Below are 5,929 nucleotides of genomic sequence, written 5' to 3'. Positions count from 1 at the left end.
AAGTACTTAAGAAAGATTCTCCTCCAATTATAGAAGAACCAGTTGAACAAGGGGAATCATCTGAAACAACACAAACTAAGGTACAAAATCAGAAAGGAGCAAATATTACACAAACACCACCTTATCCTAAAAGGTTGGTAGAACAACAAATTCAAAATCAAATAACCCTTCCTGAATTTGATATCTTAGATGAGTTAAAAAATGCATATGTTAAGATTCCTTTATTAAAATCCATCAAAGAAATACCGATATATGCAAAGACAATAAAGGAATTGTGCCTTAGGAAAGAAAGAAAGAAAAAGGATCCTGCAACAATCCAAGTCATTGGTAAATTAGCAAGTCTCATGTCTACTCAAACTGTAATAGAAAAATATATTGATCCTGGTATCCCAATGGTTACCATATCAATAAATAATTTCTCTGTACCTAATACATTAATAGACTTGGGAGCAGCTATCAACGTAATGACAATGGAAACAATGAAAACTTTGCAATTAAACAACATTAGATCAACCTCAACAGTATTGGAATTAGCAGATAGATCTAAGGTTGTTCCTGAAGGAATGTTAGAAGATATCATAGTTTCCTTGGATTCATGGGAGTATCCTGTTGACTTCTTGATCTTGCAACCAAAGACAAACTTGGGAGGACATCCTCTGATATTAGGCAGACCATGGTTAGCCACTGCAGATGCCTTCATAGGATGCAGATCTGGAAGTATGATAATTTCACATGGAGATGAGAGGAAGCATGTCACTCTTTATTCACCTGCACAAACCACTTCTTTAGAATCAATACTTGAAACCCAGGAAAAGCAACAAACAAAAGCAGTTTTAAGTATCAATCAATTCTTTGATTTTAGAGAAGAAGAGGAGAATGAAGATCTGATGGATCTTTTTATCTCAGAACCAAGTATTTCAAAGCAGCTTAGGAAAGTTCAATATGAAGCTGCAAATGAACTTTTGAATCAATGTTTTCAGGAAACATGTACTATTAGAACTTTGCAGCACTCTTTGGGAGACATCTTTCCTGTAAACACAATTAGCAACCCAATAATCAAAACAATTGAGGTACAACCTGGAAAATATTTAAATATTGGAAACCAGCTGCAATCAAAACAAGAACAAGAGGTAATTGCATTACTACAGAAATACTCAAAAGAATTTGCCTGGGATTACACTGACATGCAAGGAATCCATCCTAACACATGTATCCACCACATCTATACAGATGACAAACTTAAACCTGTTAGACAACCACAACGAAGAATGAATCCAATGATGAAAGAAATAGTGAAAGAAGAACTGCAAAAACTGCTAAATGTTGGATTCATCTATCCTATTTCAGATAGTCAATGGGTTTCACCACTGGTTGTTGTACCAAAGAAAAACAGAAAATGGAGGGTATGTATAGATTACCGAGAATTAAACATGGCTACATTGAAAGACCATTTTCCTCTACCATTCATTGACCAGGTGCTAGATTCTTTGGCTGGAAAGAAATACTTCTCTTTCTTGGATGGGTTTAGTGGGTACAATCAGATTAGAATAGCAAAAGAAGACCAAGACAAAACTACATTTACTTGCCCTTGGGGAACCTATGCATATAATGTTTTGCCTTTTGGTTTATGCAATGCACCTGCAACTTTTCAAAGAGCAGTGCTTGCGATATTTGTTGATCTAGTCCATGAATGTGTGTAAGTTTATATGGATGACTTCACAGTGTATGGAAACACATATGAAGATTGTTTGAACAATCTTGAGAAAGTCTTGAAGCGATGTATTGAAACAAATCTGTCATTAAGTAACGAAAAATGCTATATGATGTTAACAGAGGGTATAGTTCTGGGACACCATATTTCCGGCTCCGGAATTAAGGTGGATCCAGCCAAAATTCAAGTCCTAGTTAACTTAATGCCACCTACAACTCAAAAGGAGGTTAGAAGTTTCTTGGGCTATGCGGGCTATTACAGAAGATTCATAGAAAACTTCAACAAATTAGCTCAACCCCTGTTTAAACTTTTAGCAAAAGATGTTGAATTCCAATGGACGAATAGCTGTCAAAATGCTTTTCAAATTTTAAAAGATAAACTATCAGTGGCACCCATACTTCGAGGGCCAAATTGGTCTTTTCCTTTTCACATTTCCACTGACGCATCAGACACTGCAATAGGTGCCTCTTTGGGGCAGAAAGAAAATTTGTTCAACTATGCAATATACTTTATCAGTAAGAATTTGACACCTGCAGAAACAAACTATACAGTCACTGAAAAGGAAATGTTAGCCGTTATACATGCAGTAAACAAATTCAGGCATTACATTACAGGATATCAAGTTTTTATTCACACAGATCACTCAGCAATAAAATACTTGATGAACAAACCCATCACTAATGGAAGAATTACTAGATGGCTCCTGTTATTGCAAGAATTTAACATTACAATCCAAGACCGGCCAGGTAAAGAAAACCAGGTGGCTGACTTTCTGTCCCGCATCCAATCACCTGAAGACCCAAATCCAGTTATAGACAACTTCCCTGATGAACATCTGTTTGCCATAGCAGTTAAAACACCTTGGTTTGCAGATATTGCCAATTACTTGTCATCTGGAAAATTTCCAACTCAATTCACTAGCAAGCAAAGAAAGAAAATTGTTAGAGAAAGTTCTAGATATAGTTGGGTGAATGGTGATTTATTTTATACAGGTTCAGATCTAATGATTAGAAAGTGTGTGCGTGAAGATGAAATACTAGATATTCTCAGGGCATGTCATGACGAACCATGTGGTGGTCATTTTGCAGACAAGCGAACAGCATATAAAGTGCTGCAATTGGGCTATTACTGGCCATCTATCTTCAAAGATTCTAAGGCATATGTCAAACAGTGTGACAGTTGCCAAAGAATAGGGAGACCCATCATGTCAGATGAAATGCCGCTCAAGCCACAAGTCCTCATTGAGCCATTTGAACAGTGGGCACTTGATTTTGTTGGACCCATTAATCCACCATCAAATGGAAAAAGATACATCCTAGTGTGCACGGACTATGTAACAAAATGGGTGGAAGCTAAAGCAGTGAGCAGAGCGACAGAAGACACAATAGTTACCTTCCTCTTTGAAGAAATTTTAGTGAGATATGGAGTTCCAAGACAAATAGTCATAGATCAAGGAACGCAGTTTACCTCCAAGTTAGTGCGGGATTTGACAGAGAAATATAAGATAAAGCATAGGAAGTCTACTCCATATCATCCTCAGGCAAATGGTCAGGTAGAATCCACAAACAAAGTCTTAGAAAACATCATGACTAAGACAGTGCAGCAGAATAGAAAAGATTGGTCTGAAAAGTTGAAGGATGCATTGTGGGCCTACAGAATCACATGGAAAAACACAACTGGTTTTACTCCATACCAGTTGGTCTATGGGAAAGAAGCCTTGTTGCCAATTGAATTTCAGATACAAACCTATAGACTAGCAGCAGAATTGGGCATGGACCTGACTGAAGCACAGCAACAAAGGATCATGGAACTCAACCAATTGGATGAACATCGTCAACAAGCAATTGAACAGACAGCATTAGTACAGCAACAGAGAATCAAATGGCATGATAGATACATAAAGACAAAGACATTTCATAAGGGAGACTGGGCCTTATTATTTGACTCCAAATTCAAGGATTTTAAGGCGAAATTTACAACACACTGGCTAGGGCCATATGAAATAGAGGAGATCTTTGATAACGGAGCAGTGAAGATAAAGACCATTGACCAGGCCCCCACCTCATTTGTTGTAAATGGTCATAGGCTGAAAGTTTATCATCAGCCTATTAGTAAAGAGACATTCATGAAACAACTGGTAGAAGAATCAGGACTGGAAATTATGGCTCTGCCATCTTCCAGTTCAGAAAAAGAATAAAAAAATAGTAAAAAAAAAATATCTATAAAAAAAAACATATATAAAAAAAAGAAGAAAAAATATATGAAAAAAAAAAAACAAAACAAAACAAAAAAAAAACAAATAAATTGTTTGCTGGTGAAAACCAGGCCTCTGGCACTAAGCAAACGCGAATTCATAGGGGAAAACCAGGGAAACTTGGACTCTATGAATTCACTATTCTTGTTTTACTACTCTCACAATTTTAATGCAGGACCTTTCCACAATTGACTTGAGGACAAGTCAAACATTCAACAAGGGAGAGTCTTGTAGGAACCTCTTAGCTGCCACAGCTAAGGGATTGTGTTGTTCACTTTGGACCTGAAGCAAATTTGTTGCAGCAGAACCAGAAGGGACCTGAGAAGAAACATTATTCAGTGGGACCTGAAGCAAACTCAGTTGCAGCAGATCAAAACCTTCCAGAAGCATTGCAGAAGGGACCTGAGATGAAACATTATTCAGTGGGACCTGAAGCAAACTTAGTTGCAGCAGAACCAGATCAGAGCCGACATAATCTATCAGAAGCATTGCAGAGGGACCTGAAAAGAGAAACATTATTCAAAGGGACCTGAACAATTCAAGAAATAGAGAATAGTAAACAAGGAGTAGTAATAAAAGTCTACTTTTCATCTATTCCACCTGTACAAACAGCATTCAACATTCCACCTGTACAAATAGTATTCAACATTCCGCCTGTACAAACAACAGCAAGGGAGTATATTCATAGCCATTTTGTGCTTGAAATTCAATTTTTTTTTAGAAACTTCTAGTTTTGATCTAATTGAAGTTAGTATCTGCAAATATTCATTGATATTCATTCCCAGTATATATACCCTACATTCCCTATTCATATTCCATTTCATTTCATCTCATATAATTTTCCCTAGGTATTTTCCTTAAAAGCAAAAGAATCAAACTGGGACCACTCTTTTCACCTGCACATGAACTCAGAGCATTAGAATGATTATAATTTTAAATATGACCTCAATGGTCATTTTAAAATTATAAAGCTATGTTATAAAAGATATGCACTAAAGTATGAAAATATTGAACATATATATCATAGGTTATAAGGCGCTAAAGTTATTTCAAATGTGCATAACCTAATAGTGTTGCAAAAAGAAATATAGTATGCGCATATATCAAAGGTATTGGGTATAAAAGTATTGCGCATACAATATGGAGACATATATATATATATATATAACCTAATGCGCATATCTAAACAATCAAAAGCATATAACATAGTGATGAAAGGGTCGCGGGTAATGTAATGGTGCAAGTGGAACATGTGATGATATAAGGGAGGCCATAAGCATTCAACGATAATGGTAAGTGAAACTATGGTATGGCGTATATATATTGAAACGTTATGATATATATATATATATATATATATCAAACGCACCAAACCGTAACATTCCAATACGATAGTAAAGGAGAAATAAGATATAAACAAAGTTATGAACAAAGCTATGATATAACATTGCGCATGCAAAGGTTATATAGTTAAGCCATAAACTTTATGTTTAAATCGTATGGAATGGAAGGAATGAGTTTACGGCACAATTGCACACGCCATATGACAATGATCACACAGCAGTGCTGCAGCCAGGTAATACAAACGATAATAATCAAGTGATATCATTATCGTGAAGGGTATGGAAGCGGCCGTAATCAACAAGACAACAGCAGTGAATGGAATGAGAAACCATATGCACCACGCAGACCAACACATGATACGGTAGGTGACACGGTGTTATGGCCGTCAGAAGGTATTGGTTGATGGAAACGGCGGAGAATAAGTATTTGAAATAGCCATACGGCCATCCTCATAACTCAGTCGGGAGACTGAGTCAATGAGGACGGCCAGCTGCCCACGTCTACCAACAATGAACCGCAGGGTACAGGGAGGAAACGGTCATGAAATAACCATCCCTGCACTGTTCAAACCTCCACTTCTTCATTGCCAGAGCTCAGAGAGTCGGGTTTGATACCAAAAC

This window comes from Pinus tabuliformis, chromosome 6, assembly GCF_031772625.1.
Source record: "Pinus tabuliformis cultivar Carrire ecotype Pingquan chromosome 6, CPIR1, whole genome shotgun sequence".
Lineage (NCBI taxonomy): Eukaryota > Viridiplantae > Streptophyta > Pinopsida > Pinales > Pinaceae > Pinus > Pinus tabuliformis.
Note: the sequence above shows the minus strand (reverse complement) of the source record.